This window comes from Erinaceus europaeus, chromosome 10 (assembly GCF_950295315.1).
Source record: "Erinaceus europaeus chromosome 10, mEriEur2.1, whole genome shotgun sequence".
Lineage (NCBI taxonomy): Eukaryota > Metazoa > Chordata > Mammalia > Eulipotyphla > Erinaceidae > Erinaceus > Erinaceus europaeus.
In genome coordinates, this window is record NC_080171.1 from 43,870,761 (window position 1) to 43,887,417 (window position 16,657).

The 16,657-nt window shown below is 36.6% G+C and overlaps 1 long non-coding RNA gene across 2 annotated transcripts in view; it reads right to left on the reverse strand.

Moving 5' to 3' along the window:
- LOC132540732 (uncharacterized) overlaps window positions 1-16,657 on the reverse strand; it is an 820,348-nt gene that overhangs the window by 223,650 nt on the left and 580,041 nt on the right. For both annotated transcript variants that reach the window (XR_009551890.1, XR_009551889.1), the window contains exon 5: window positions 5,226-5,259. This is a non-coding gene — a long non-coding RNA (uncharacterized LOC132540732). The remainder of the gene's footprint in view (window positions 1-5,225; window positions 5,260-16,657) is intronic.

Below are 16,657 nucleotides of genomic sequence, written 5' to 3' on the forward strand. Positions count from 1 at the left end.
TTTTTTCTTTCTTTTTTTTTTTTTCTCCAGGGTTAAGGGTTATCGCTGGGGCTTGGTGTTAATACTATGAAACCACTGCTTCTGGCAGCCAGTTTTCATTTTTATTGGATAGGACAGAGAGAAAATGAGAGCAGAGGGAGAAATAGAGAGGTCAGAGAGGGAGTCACCTGCAGGCCTGCTTCACTGCTTTTGAAGTGACCCCCCACCCCATAGGTGGGAAGCCAGGGGCTCGACCAGGGATGTTTATTTTCTAACTGACTTATTCTCACTAACTTACAATCCTACTAGAAATCTTGATGTTGGGAGTTGGGCGGTAGCGCAGCGGGTTAAGTGCATATGGCACAAAGCACAAGGACCAGCGTAAGGATCCCGGTTCAAGCCCCAGCTCCCCACTTGCAGGGATGTTGCTTCACAGGTAGTGAAGCAGGTCTATAGGTGTCAATTTTTCTCTCCCCCGTCTGTCTTCCCCACCTCTTCCCACTTCTCTCTATCCTATCTGACAATGATGATATCAGTAACAACAACGATAACTACAACAGCAATAAGATAGGAAAATAAATTAAAAAATAAAGAAATCTAATATTATTCACAAACTCATATTAAGAGGCCTCTCTTTAGAAGTGGACCTACATGACAAGCCTGCAATTCCTCTCCTGGGGGAATATCGTAAGGAGCCAAACATATCCATCCAAAAAGACCTGTGTACACCTATGTTCATAGCAGCACAATTTGTAATAGCCCAAATCTGGAAGCAATCCAGTTGTCCAACAACAGATGAGTGGCTGAGTAAGTTGTGGTACATATACACAATGGAATACTACTCAACAGTTAAAAATGGTGAGTTCACCTTTTTCACCCCATCCTTGGATGGAGCTTGAAGGAATCATGTTAAATGAGGTAAGTCAGATACATAAGGATGAGTATGGGATGATCTCACTCATAGGCAGAAGTTAAAAAACAAGATCAGAAGGGAAGATACTAAGCCGAACTTGAACTAGAGTTGGTGTATTTCACCAGAGTAAGACTCTGGGGTATGTGTATTAGGGGAGAGCTCAGGTACTAGAACATGGGCAGATAAAAGATAAGTAATAAACAGCTTTTAGCTATTAATACTTTATTGTTATACTGACTTGCTGATATATGGAACAATGTATTTTAAAAGTGAATTTAAAAAGAAGAGTGATATACATGCATATTGAAAGAAGGCCAGGAAGTCAGGCGGTAGCACAGCGGGTTAAGTGCACGTGGCAAGGACCAACTAAGGATCCTGGTTAGAGGCCCCCGGCTTCCCATCTGCAGGGGAGTCACTTCACAAATGGTGAAGTAGGTCTGCAGGTGTCTTTCTCTCCTCCTCTCTGTCTCCTCCTCCTCTTTCCATTTCTCTCTTTCCTATCCAACAACAACGACGATCTTATTGTGGGGATTAGAGTTTACCTTTATAATAAATCAGCTTTGAAGGAAAAAAGGCCAGGAAAGAAGGTAGTGCATGGTCTAAAATAATGGCCTCCAAGTTTCATTTGCGATTAAAATTATTTGGAATGATTACTAAGTTTCAGATCCATTCCACTCCATCCCCTTCTTCCATAGTCATATTTGTAATAATTGTACCAAAAGATGATGTTTGAAAAATCATGCTTAGAAAATGCTGAATTTTTATTTTGAAAGTTTTCTTACCAAATAATTTTATTTGATGGAATTTTCTAAAGTAAAGGAATTTTTCATTACTCTTGAAATCATGTCTGACTACACTACTCCAAGTCTATGACACCTGACATTTGGATAGTTTGTTTTTCATTTCTTGTGTTTCCCCAGCCTTTTGTCAGTCTTAAAAGATAATTACCTCTAGGATATAATGGCCCTGTCAGAACATGAAGAAAACTTAATTTACTAGTAGATCCTTGCTACTTAATGTGTAGTCCCAGAAGCAGCAAGATCCGTCCACCCACATCATTTGGGAGGTTGGCCCAAAAGTAAATCTTATGTCCTAATACTAGGAATTATTTATCAACTCCAGCTGCCCATAGGAGTTGGTATATTTGAAAATAAGGCTCCAACCTGAAATACTGAAAGTTCATTTATCTTAGTGGGCTTGAATATTACCATTGATTTTCAATTATCCAGGTGATTTTGAAGGGAAATTTGGGTTAAGAAACACTCACCTAGAGACAAGGGTTTGATCAGGAAATGTCAGACTGATTTTGAAAATTACACTGCCATGATTTTTTCTAGAATCATGGAGAATTCTGATTTTGATAAAGTCTTTTAGATTTTCTCATACAAAATTGATATAGAGAATCTTGATTTTATCATTCACCATTATTTTTATTAGTGACTTAATATAGATTTACAAAATAATAAGACAATAAGGATTTAATTCCATACCTTTCCCACCACCAGAGTTATGTGTCCCTTCTCCCTCCATTGGAAACTGCATTAATTCTCCCAAAATCACAGATATGGATTTACTATTATTTCGATATCTATCTATCTATCTATCTATCTATCTATCTATCTATCTATCATCTATTTTCCCATTCATTCTATGGTGCCAGCTTCTATTCCTTTCTATGTCACACCTACTATTTCTGAGTGCCCCCCAATTTTTTTCTACTTCTCTCTTCGTGTCCTGATGCAATTGGTGTTCAGAGCCCTCTAATCATCCTCCCCTACCATTTCTCCTCAGCTGGAAGTATGGACCAAAATTATTTATGGGGTGTAGAAGGTGGAAGGTCTGGCTTCTGTAATTGCCTCTCTGCTGAACATGGGCATTGGCATATTGATCAATCACAGTCTGTTTCTATCTTTCCCTACTTGGGTAGGGCTCTAGAGAGGTATAGTTCCAGCACAGAATGACATGCATCATCACTGACCAATCCTGCCTATCTAAATTGATATAAATTTTACCCACCCATATCAATTTCCATAGATAATCATAATAATTCAAGCCACTTATGCATACTTGGATACGAAAATTCTATTTAAAATATTTTCCTTCTTGTCAGAGTAATAGAGGAAACAGTAATTATTTGTCTATCTAAGTTTTGGATATTTCACTGTCATTATAAACACTGCAAAACATTACTTGTAACTATTGAAACAGTAACTACAAGATAATAATTTTCTAATTCATTGTGAGATTTTGATTGAGCATTTGAATAGATGTGAAAACAAACATCTCTATTGACAAAAGATGGTTGAACACTAGATTCTTAGTTATAACATTAAAGAGGAGAAAAAATTACAATATCATGAATACCTAATGAAATACCAGAGAAAAATTATTTCAAAAAAAATTATTTCAATTTTTTCACTTTGCTTTTCTCTTCCTTATCTTCTCTTCTATCTCTTCCTCCTATTTTCCTCCTTGGCACTTCATTACAATGCATATTTCATTACAATCCTTGGTATCATTGTCTACAACAATGAATACCATGTTTCCTTCTTCCAAAATAATTACTTAACATGCATACGGGAAAGTGGGCCCTATCCAAGGGTTCCAGGACTGGGGGAAGTAGCGGCTCTATAGTGAAGATGTGAGGTTCCTGCTGTAATTTGATCAGGTCCTGCTTTTAGTTTCCCTTTCAGATCTTCTTAGTCAGCTTCTGTTGATGAGTGGGATCATCCCATACTCATCTTTATCTTTCTGACTTAGTTCACTTAACATAATTCCTTCTAGCTCTGTCCAAGATGGGTCAGAGAAGGTGGGTTCATTGTTCTTGATAGCTGCATAGTATTCCATTGTGTATATATACCACAGCTTTCTCAGCCACTCATCTGTTGTTGGGCACCTGGGTTGCTTCCAGGTTTTAGCTATTATGAATTGTGCTGCTATGAACCTCCCAATCCAAACCAAATAATATTCCATCTGCCGATCACAACCTAACCAAAGCAATGATTGCCACCTCAACATGCTTCACCTCAGACTGTGTCCAGAGACTTCACGTGTGGAATGACAACCCTTCAACTTCATTACTCGGGTGAGACCTTTCCTTTTATAGTACACTCAGATTTCATCTCAGGTAGTTCACTTTCTAACAAAGTCCCATAATCTAGATATACACCAGTTTCTGTGAGAGAGAGTTTATGTGCACACGTATCCATAAACTACTGCAAAATATATACCTGAAAGCAGAAGTACACTATAGTTTGCAGTGAGTACCTCCCTAAAACTTCCTCTCCACTATTCCAAGCTTGGGATCCATGATTGCTCAACAAATTGTTTGGCTTCATATGTTAACTCTCTTTTCAATCACCAGGTTCCAGATGCCACCAGGATGCTGGCTAGGCTTCCCTGGATTGAAGACCCCACCAATGTGTCCTGGAGCTCAGCTTCCCCAGAGACACACCTTACTAGGGAAAGAGAGAGGCATACTGGGAGTATGGACCGACCAGTCAACGCCCATGTTCAGTGGGGAAGCAGTTACAGAAGCCAGACCTTCTACCTTCTGCAACCCTCAACGACCCTGGGTCCATGCTCCCAGAGGGCTAGAGAATGGGAAAGCTACCATGGGAGGGGGTGGGTTATGGGGATTGGGTGGTGGGAATTGTGTGGAGTTGTACCCCTCCTACCTTATGTTTTTGTTCACTAATCCTTTCTTAAATAAAAAATTAAAAAAAAAATAATTACTTAACATGAATTCCTGAAAGGAGCCATGATATACTCTTAACACAGATAGAAATCATACTTTCAATATGTTATTGCAACATTACGTTACTACTAAAATACAATCAAATTAAATCAGGTATAAAGCTGGAAAAAATGGCAATCATCTTGTGTTTATAGCTTGGCCATTACCATTAATGTCTTCATGAAATGAAGAGAGATATAGAGATTCATCTTTCCAAATTTATATATATATAGATATAATTCTTTTTAAAATTATTCTCTTAAAAACATTTTTCTATTTTTAGTGATATAAACATTTTAGTGTTTTCTCAAAGTCAACCCAGAGCAAGCTAGTGATGTGTAGGAGATGAAAAAGAGTAGTTCTCTTGGATAATAGTACATATGCACAAGATGATTTCTAGTTTCTAATATTAGCTGTTAGAATTTTTAAAAGGTAATATTAAATATCTGACATAAAATGCAGATTATTTTAGGGAATCTATGGCTTTCAGTTGTTTAAGCATTCATATTTTAAAATGTTTTATGAAAAATCATAAATTATTTTAGTACCAGAAGTTAAATATTCCATGTAAATTTAAGAAGATAAAAGCTAACTTACCACAGTTGTTCAGTTAATTGACTGGCACCATCACCTAAAATAACAAAAATGCATTTTAATATCACAATCATAAAAACTACCTAAAGTTTTCAAGTTACATTTATAAATATACAGTATACATGTATCATTTGATTACTTTAGGTAAAGTATTTCATCCTCATCATTATGAATCCAAATTAGGTATGACAGGCTGTTTTTCAGAATTCTGTATATGAATACTGACATGTAAGTATTTTATACCAATAGATTCTTCTGATGTCCAAATTTAAAAGGTAGATAGAAAAAGTTGTAATACTGCAATCTTGGTAGCGCAGGGGGATAAGAGCACGTGGCGCAAAGCGCAAGGGCTGGTGTAAGGAACCTGGTTTGAGCGCCTGGCTCCCCACCTGCAGGGGAGTTGTTTCACAGGCGGTGAAGTAGGTCTGCAGGTGTCTATCTTTCTCTCCCCCTCTGTCTTCTCCTCCTCTCTCCATTTCTCTCTGTCCTATCCAACAATGACGACATCAATAACTACAACAATAAAACAACAAGGGCAACAAAAGGGAATAAATAAATAAAGATTAAATACTGCAATCTTAGTTCTCACATGAACACAATAATGGAATACATGTCTTATAATATAGTTAGGTAATGTTACATACATCACTTTGCTAAGCTAAAAAAAAGAAAGAAAACCCTCTTATTTGTTTACAAAACAGGCTGAAGTATTTAGCAGAATGTTCAATGACAAGTCAGCTGCTTTCTACCTTCTTGAGATTCTCAAACATAATTAATTTTCTTTTTTTTTTAAATTTATTTAATTTATTTTTTCCCTTTTGTTGCCCTTGTTGTTTTATTGTTGTAGTTATTATTGTTGTTGTTGTTGTTGGATAGGACAGAGAGAAATGGAGAGAGGGAGGGGAAGACAGAGAGGAGGAGAGAAAGATAGACACCTGCAGACCTGCTTCACCGCCTGTGAAGCGACTCCCCTGCAAGTGGGGAGCCGGGGTTCGAACCGGGATCCTTATGCCGGTCTTTGTGCTTTGCGCCACCTGCGCTTAGCCCGCTGTACTACAGCCCGACTCCCCATAATTAATTTTCTAATATATCACTGAGCCTTTCATGTTTATCTCCTATTTTCCCTTCTGCCTTCTTTGTTTCTTAAATACTTTCATTTTTTGAAATGACATCAAATTATGTCTCACTCTTTTATTTTAATCAGCTTTGATTCACTTTACTTTAATTTTTAGGGCCAGCAAAGTTAATATCTTTTTTTAAAAAAAGCATATCTTATCACTTAGAGGAATTACTCTTATCTTTCTAGGTCTTCCCACTCTTATTTTGTAGCTCTGTTAAGCTGCTCAGATTATATCCTGTATGAAAATATGCCTTGACTTGTTCATTTTTTGACATCCCAGAAAATTTCCTGCTATTCCTTTTGCATGGGAGATGTTTAGAAACTACAGGGCTAATTAAATGAAATATTGTGCTTAATATATAGATAGCATGTGTGAATTTTGTTCAAGCCCTGGTTCCCTACCTGCAGGGGAGTGGCTTCACAAGCAGTGAAGCAGGTCTGCAGGTGTCTTTCTCTTCCACTCCTCTCTCCATTTCTCTCTGTCCTATCCAACAACAGTGACATCAATAACAACAACAATAATAACTGCAACAATAAAACAACAAGGGCAACAAAAGGGAATAAATAAGTAAATAATTAAAAAAAAAGAATTTACAAAAAGCACAGAGAGTTAGAAGGAAAGGAGAAAGATACCATAACACTGAAGTTGAAGCTTCTTTGAGTGCTGTGGTGGCCAGAATGTACATAACACACAAAACAAGCACACCATATAGCTGAACTTTTTTGGCAGCCATAAGCTCAAATCCTAAAGGAACAGTATTAGACACTGTAGATGAAGTTTACTATTTTTATCAAAAAAGAAAGAATTGAATTTAAAAAAGGAAATAATTCAATTGATAAATTATATCTGAGGTAAATTCTTCAGATTAAATTGTATTGTATTATTATAGATGTTCTTTTTGATTAAAAATATTATGGGCTTGAAAAATATGCGTATCCTGTCTTTACACAGCTTCTGTTTGAAGGTAGTGTTTTGAGGGACAATGACAGATCTGCCTTGGTTACTTTAATAATAAGAATGAAATAAGTAGCAATACTTCAGAAAAGATAATCTATATTCTTATGGAAAATGACACAATATTGCTTTGTTGCTAAATTGTACTCTGGGTCAAGTTAACTATTCCAGATCAGATTCTGCTCACATAAAGCACTTTGATATAATACATGTTCACAAAGCCACATCCTTCATTATCCTTGTGGGCTCTCAATTATCTTAGGCTTCAAGAAGCTTGAAGACAATACATGCAACTATTTATGCCAGCTTTTTAAAATTCTATATTATTATCGACTATCCATTTTACTAATGATTTTTCTGGTTTCATCTAATTACTATATTACTATAATACTTTAATAAAGGGTAGATGTTACATACTGACTTGAAGTGATTGGCACTGGTAAATAAAAAAACAAAGCTGTCATTGGTAAGCTCCCTTGGATTGATTATTGCATTGCACATCTGTGCCAGGAATAATGCAAATTTAGCTAGGATAGACATTTCAGGGATCTAAGCCTTCCTGAGAATAATTATCCTATGGTAATTACCTGTTTCATAAAACAGGCAAACCATATTTAACTTAAAAAAAACTTACTGGAGAGAAATATGAAGCAGATAATTTTTATATGATTTTACTTTTAGAACTTTAACACTGTGAACCAAAAATTCATGTCAAAGAACATAACTGCTTGAAGGTTAAGGTAGCATATACAAGGGTTTAAGTGGTAGAGAGTTTAAAACAAAATCATTCTAAAATTTAATGTTGACTTAAAAGAGAAGTAAAAATTAAATAATAGCTGATCTTTTCTATTAGAAAAAATTCTGTAAGGTGTAATTTATGTAGCGACTTTTTTGTTCATTGCCTATCTATCTTGTGCCAGATTTAAACAATGGGTCATAGATCCAGATTCTTACATACTAATACTAATACTAATCTATTACCTTTACTATTCTACATGAGGAAGAGATAGAATGGATTTAGTGTAATTTATCAATTATTATGTGGACAACATATTTACAGATTGAGGTAGATTTGTAGATAAGATAAGAATTCCTCATCAGAGAGGCCAGACAGTGGCATACCTGTCTGCGTGCACATGTTCTAATGCACAAGGATAAAGGTTCAACCCCCCATCCCGGGCCTACAATTGCAGGGAGGAAAGCATCATGAGTGATGAAGCAGGGTTGCAGGGATCTCTCTATTCCTCTCTCCCTCTCTATATCCCTTTTCCTCGGGATTCCTCTCTGTCTCTATCCAATTAATAAAATTAATAAATGGATAAATAACTCCTCACCAGATTTTTCCCCATTTTTCTTATTGAGAGTTTAAAAGGAGAAGTTTTAGATTTCATGAAGTAGAAATGCTATTAAAAAAAAAAAGGGCTAGAAGGAATTATGTTAAGTGAACTAAGTCAGAAAGATAAAGATGAGTATGGGATGATCCCACTCTTCAACAGAAGTTGACTAAGAAGATCTGAAAGGGAAACTAAAAGCAGGACCTGATCAAATTGTAAGTAGGGCACCAAAGTAAAAACCCTGTGGTGAGGGCAGCTTCCTGGGCCAGTGGGGGGGGTGGGAGTGGATGGGAGGGATGGGTCACAGTCTTTTGGTGGTGGGAATGGTGTTTATGTACACTCCTAGCAAAAGGTAGACATATAAATCAGTAGTTAATTAATATGAGAGGGGGGAAAATCAGTTGTATGTCTCAAAGTTTCTCAAAACACTAACTGAATCTTTTTAATATATAGGCTATGTATTTGATATGCGGACTCTCTCAAAAGCCTAGACCAAGTAGATTAGAAGCATCCAATAGCACAGCTATATACAAGATACTGGATACTGTACAGGAAACCATAACAAAAGGACTTTTCAAAGTTAACCCAGTTACCAAATAATGTGATGATAACATTAACTATCGATTGTCTTTTTGAACCCTAAGACAGCAGGAACCTCACATCTCCACTATAGAGCCTCTACTTCCCCCAGTCCTGGAACCCTTGGATAGGGCCCACTTTCCCGTATGCGTCTCCCAATCCATACCAAATAATATTGCATCCACCGATCACAACCTAACCAACGCAACGATTGCCACCTCAACATGCTTCACCTCAGACTGTGTCCAGAGACTTCACGTGTGGAATGACAACCCTTCAGCTTCATTACTCGGGTGAGACCTTTCCTTTTATAGTACACTCTAATTTCATCTCAGGTGGTTCACCTTCTAACAAAGTCCCATAACCTAGATATACACCAGTTTCTGTGAGAGAGTGCTTATGTTCACACGTATCCATAAACTACTGCAAAATATATACCTGAAAGCAGAAGTACACTATAGTTTGCAGTGAGTACCTCCCTAACACTTCCTCTCCACTATTCCAAGCTTTGGGTCCATGATTGCTCAACAATTTGTTTGGCTTCGTATGTTAACTCTCTTTTCAATCACCAGGTTCCAGATGCCACCAGGATGCTGGCCAGGCTTCCCTGGATTGAAGACCCCACCAATGTGTCCTGGAGCTCAGCTTCCCCAGAGACCCACCTTACTAGGGAAAGAGAGAGGCAGACTGGGAGTATGGACCGACCAGTCAATGCCCATGTTCAGTGGGGAAGCAATTACAGAAGCCAGACCTTCTACCTTCTGTAACCCTCAATGACCCTGGGTCCATGCTCCCAGAGGGCTAGAGAATGGGAAAGCTATCATGGGAGGGGGTGGGTTAAGGAGATTGGGTGGTGGGAATTGTGTGGAGTTGTACCCCTCCTACCTTATGGTTTTGTTCGTTAATCCTTTCTTAAATAAAAAATTAAAAAAAAAGATATATGGCTGTGGCAGAATAAATGAAGCAGGCATACTGACATTTAGGGATCCACTTAGTGTTCAGGGATACTTATAGAATGTAATTAATACTGAATAGGCAGTATAAGTAAAGAATATTAAATATATGCTAGTGAAAAAAATTGACTAGTGGCTTTTGTTGGATGCTAGTACTCAAAATGAAATTTAGAAAGAAGCAGATACTGCAAATAATTTTTTAATAAATCACTGCTTTAAAAAATAACTATCGATTGTCTTCTTGAACCCTAAGACAACAGGAACCTCACATTTCCACTATAGAGCCTATATTTCCCCCAGTCCTGGAACCTTAGGGTGGGGCCCACTTTCTTGCATGCTGCTCTCAATTCAAATCAAATAATATTGCATTTGCGGGTCGCAAAATAATTAACGCAATGAGTGCCACCCCAACATGCTTCACTTCAGACTGTGACCAAAGACTTCAGGTGTGGAATGACAACCCTTCAGCTTCATCACTCGGGTGAGACCTTTCCTTTCAAGTATCCTCTAATTCCATTCCAGGTGGTCCACTCCCCAATAAAGTCCCCAAACCTAGATATAGACCAGGTCCCCTGAGATAGAGCATAGGTTCACATGAGCCCATAAACTATGGAAAAATATATACCTGAAAGCAAAAGTACACATGAGCATGCAGGGAATATCCCCCAACACTTCATCTGCACTATTCCAGTCTTTAGGTCCATGATTTGTTTGGCTTTGTATGTTAACTCTCTTTTCAGCCACCAGGTTCCAGATGCCAGCAAGATGCTGACCAGACTTCCCTGGACAGAGGACCCCTTCAATGTGTACTGGAGCTCCACTTCCCCAGAGCCCCACCCTACTAGGGAAAGAGAGAGGCAGACTGGGAGTATGGATTGACCAGTCAACACCCAGGTTCAGAGGGGAAGCAATTACAGAAGCCAGACCTTCCACCCCTGCAACTGTTAAGGACCCTGGATCCATACTCCCAGAGAGATAGAGAATGGGAAGGCTATCAGGGGTGGAGATAGGATATGGAGATGGGGTTATGGGAACTGTGCGGAACTGTACCCCTCTTATTCTATGGTTTTGTTAATGTCTCCTTCTTAAATTAAAAAAAAAGTGGAGTTTTTTTGCAGCATAGAAATGTCAAGAGTGCAAATCAAACACTTAATATAGTTCTAGTAACCAAAATATTCATAATAGATATATAATTTCTAGCATATTCACCCCTCTAACTTATTACCTTTATTGGTTCACATTTTTAAGAAGATAGACTTATTTTAATGAGAGAGACCAGAGTATTGCTTAGCTCTGTTGTTACCAAAGGTTGAACCTGGGACCTGGGGACATTGGGCATACTAATACTGAACTCTAATATGTTGAATTATTTTCACTAGCCAAGAGACACATATTTTTATGATTCTTTTTTGTGGGGGAGGACAGAGGGTGAGGATTCATACTTTCTATCCCCCTTTTCTGCATTTTATAAGAAATCCTTGGAAATAACATAGGTGACCCACTAAGTGGATAACCAAGTAACTAAGAAAGAAAAAAAATTCAAAACTTTGAAGTTCTTGTTTCGACTCAAAAGAGATTGGCAGAATATGGAATGGCATCATCCCAAATCAAATGATTATGGATAGTAGGTAAATGTACCAAAAAAAAAAGCAACAAAAATGTTCTCTTATAAGAAGCTTTAGGGGCCTTTCATATGTAAATTTCTTGAAATAACATTACAATTAACCACACACCTCTCCATATTTGATAGCTTAGTTCTTATAAAAGATATCTATCTTCCATAAAAGAACCCTGATATCTGAATGTAGAAGCAGAATACTAAATTAAGTACCATTCCATATTGTGATTACATCATTTGTTAGAAAATAAAGGGAAGAATAAATTAAATATGTATTATTGCCTTCTCTTTATATCTTTACTGGGCAGGTGGTAGGAATAAGCCAGCTATTTCTATATTTACTTGTAGAACCAATTGCAAAAGTAATTAGAAATCAAATGTAAATAGGCATACAGTCTGGGCATAGATAATCATTTTAGTAATTAAATTTATGAGTCTTAATAATATACTGAATTGAATATATGCATATTAAATAGATTCATACCATGCATATACCTACTTTCCTAACACATAAACAAGCTTATGTACAAATGTTGCGCATATTCATATATTCTAGATATAAGTGTACATGCAAGTGTATGAGAGGAGGCTTCTTTTATTTTCTCAAATTTTATCACGTTATTTTTTTTTCCTTTGCTGTATCATTTCTTCACACTAAAATTATAGTTCACATTCATAAGTGAATCCAGGGTTTAGGGTGAAGTAGTAAATGGGTGGTAATTCCCCAGGTGCGAAAGCTAGTTAATTGGTGTGACTGAGCTTCATCATGTATCTCTAGATGTAAAACCCAAAGTAGCCTTTCTCTGTTAAAAGGTGTGTGTGGAGGGGTAAACATTAGTTCTTATGTCACCTCCCTAATAGTTGGGACAGACAAGTAACTATTGCTCCAATCAAAATTAGCTGTTAGTTTTTTTTTTCCCCTTATGGTATCCAAGTAAAAATATCAACTAAGTAGGATGATTTCTATCCAAATATGTAGAAGATATTATAACAAATGTCACAATGATCATTAAAAAATACAGGAAAAACTTTGTACAGTAAATACACTTTGAAATGTAAAGTTGAGAGAAATAAAGACATTATCAGGGTCCAGGTGGTGGTTCACTTGGTAGAGCAGACATGTTATAATGTGCAAGGACTCAGGTTCAAACCCCCAGTCCCCACTTGCAGAAGGAAAACTGCAGTTTGCAGGTGTCTCTCTTTCTCTCTCCATCTATATCTCCCATGTCCTACTCAAGTTCTCTCTATACATATCCAAATAAATAAATAAATAAAATAGTTTTTTAAAAATACATTATCAGTGGTCAAAACTGAAAAAAAAAGTGAGAAGTTGCAGTCACTGGCATTTGGACTCTGGGATATTAGTCTATTTTAGTCAAGAATGTTAGGTTTCCTAAAAGAAGAAATGAAAATCTCTCAAACAGCTTTGGTGTTTCAATATTTGTTACTGATGACAAAGAAACTCCAAAGAGAGGACCTAACAAAAAGTATTTCATGGTTGGTATCTTGTACTCCAAATTTCTCTAGATGAGCACACCCTCAACAAAGAACAGTTAGACATTACAACAATAAATTCCTGTTAAGAAGGAACTGAAATCCATAATCACAAAAAACATATTAAGATATCTTGAATGAGAGTTAGTAGAATTATCCAAGAGAAAGCTTAAGGACACCAAAAACATTTGTATATTTTCCTCATTTTTTGAGAACTACTCTCTGCCATCTTCCAGATTTATAGTCCTAATCTAAGTCTGATAACATCTTCCCAGACAATGTTTTTAGTCTATCTGCATGTTAACTATCAGGCTCAGGTAAAAATTACTAAAGCCAGGGGTCGGGCTGTAGCACAGGGGGTTAAGCGCAAATGGTGTGAAGCACAAGGACCGGTGTAAGGATCCCAGTTGAGCCCTCAGCTCCCCAACTGCAGGGGTGTTGCTTCACAAGCGGTGAAGCAGGTCTGCAGGTGTCTATCTTTCTCTCCCCTTCTCTGTTTTCCTTTCCTCTCTCCATTTCTCTCTTTCCTATCCAACAACAATGGCATCAATAACTACAATAACCACAACAATGATAAAAGAACAAAGGCAACAAAAAGGGGGGGATGCCTTCCAGGAGCAGGCACTGAGCCCAGCAATAATCCTAGAAGAAAAAAAAAAAAAAGAACATACCTAAAATAGACTTCCTAGTTTCTTCCCACACAAAGATCCCTAATTTCATCTGCTTTATTCCTACTTTTGGGTTCCTGTTTATTGAACAATTTTTCCTGCTTTATATTTTACTGCCTTTCAGTCGCCAAGTTGCAAATGCTACTAAGATGCCACCCTGATTTCCCTGGGCAGACAACCTCATCAATGTGTCCCAAAGGCTCACCTCTCCAGCACCCGACTCCACTAAGGAAAGATAGAAACAGGTTGTGGGTATGGACTGAAGTGCCAATATCCATGTCCAGAGAAGAAGCAGTTACAGAAGCCAGACCTTCCCTATTTCATAGTTTTCTAGTTGTAGAAATCAATAGGAACCAAGTAGAAGTAAATGTAACTAGCAAGGGGGAAAATAATCATTATTTTTAACTAGGTTGAACACGTTCTATCTTAAAATTCTCTATGTCCCAAGTATGTGAAGTCGACTTGCTATGAAAGTTCCATGGAAAGATAAAGAAAAAAATTGGTTTTCAAGATTTTTTTGACTAACAAATAATATGTTACATGCCTCCAGAATATAAAAAAAAAAATAGATTTTTTTAGTCCAGTGTTTTTGTTTATTCTAAATTTTGAGGTCTCTGACTGTCTCTCTGTGTATCCGCGGACCTTTTCATAAAACATTATCCTGTTACTCCTTGTCACATTCTATCAAATATTTCAGATTCTTTAAAAAATTATTTTAACCACATGCTAAATCCAAAGAATAAAAAAATTTTCTGCTAACATGAGTAAGGGACAATTTATTCAAATGTTCTTTACTAATTAATTTGGCAACTATTTTCAACACTTATAAGATAAATGATTTGGAATCTGTTTTATGTTTCTCACTCTTCTAGGCACTCGAGACAGAGTAATATATACTAGGAAACACATTTTCTATGGAAAGATAATTGGAATAAAAGCTATTAGCAAGTAAACACACTAAGGAATGAAGTAATTTCAGGTAACTGGTGAGATTGAAATAATATGTGATGTGATAGGAGGAATATTTAGGATTGAATGGTTATTCTCAAATAATACAAAACAAAATACACATGCACAATGAGGAGATAGAATATTTATGTAGAGAACATGGAACACTTTAAGAGTTTTGTGAGCTTGCCATTTTCAAGGAAAAACGGAAGTTCAATGTAACTTCAGCCTAGTAAGTGTGTGTGGATGTGTGTGTTTTCTACAGAATTTTAGTATTTATTTATTTATTTATTTATTCCCTTTTGTTGTCCTTGTTTTATTGTCGTAGTTATTGTTGTTGTCATCATTGTTGGATAGGACAGAGAGAAAATGGAGGGAGATGGGGAAGACAGAGAGAGGGAGAGAAAGATAGACAACTGCAGACCTGCTTCACCGCCTGTTAAGTGACTTCCCTGCAGATGGAGAGCTGAGGGCTAGAACCGGGATCCTTACATCAGTCCTTGCGCTTTGCGCCACCTGCGCTTAACCGCTGCGCTACTGCCCGACTCCCAGAATTTTAGTATTTATGATAACAATCAGATGATCTTCAATTTCAACTAATTATTTTTATCCTATATAAGCATTTCTTGTAACAACCATTCATTTCTTCCCAATCAGGTGATCTTTAATTTTAACTAATTCTTTTTATCCTATACACTAAGCATTTCTTGTAACAACCACTAATTTCTTCCCAATTCATTTCAAAAATCTAAATCTGACAAATTTCTTCAGAGGAAAAATATCATATTTATCTTTTTTACCTAAACATTTCATGAAGCTATAACAAAATTATAATGCATCTGAAGCTTATTAATGCTCAATTTATTTTTTAGATCTTTTGTTGAAAGTTATAAGTGAACAATATGGGAAAACACAGTGATTTCTTGATGAAGAATGAATAAAGTAATGGAATTTCAGTTTCCTCCAGTGTTACAAATCAACATGGAAGTTGCAGGTAAAGCAACATAGTATAGATGGCACCCACAGAACATCAGTCATGATAATCTTGAGGAAATACATGAGTTTTAGCATAATTCCTTGCTCTATTGGTGCATTAAAGCATCAGAAATATCTTCAGAATCCTCCTCTTGTACCCTTTCTTTGTTTAATCCTAAAAGAAATATGTAGATGAACACATATTAATATTAATTTCACAGGCTGTAAGTGGCTTGCCTTAAGGCATGGTTGATAGCACTGACATGGGTGAATATGTACCCTTTTCAACTGATACAATGATAAGCTCTGAAACTTCTCTCTTTATCTTTTTCAAGCCCTTCCTATCTCTGTTTCTTACACTCTCTCAAAGAAGAAAGAACCACAGAGAACAATGCAGTTATGCAGGCACTAGTTTCCCTCAACACCCTGGTAGCAAAAACAAATTTTTAAAAATTAATTAAAAACTGGGCTTATACAAAATGTTAAATTGCTCTTTTTTGAATCAGATATAAAGCCATGAACAAAATATGCTCTCTGTAAATCTTCATAGTTCATGCAAATTTGAATATTTAGGCTGTATAACTCTGTGAAGATAGTTTTTAACAGATATGTTTCCCCCATTTTCATCATTGTATTCATCTGTTTTCTTTTTTTCCCCTAATACTAAAGTCACTTTTATGTAGCCTCTGGAAATTGTAGTGTTGTTTGTTCTTTGGCTTTCATCTTTCTTGCAGTAATTTTTAGTTTGTTAATACATTGCTATCATTACAGCTTTGCATATTTTCTGCATG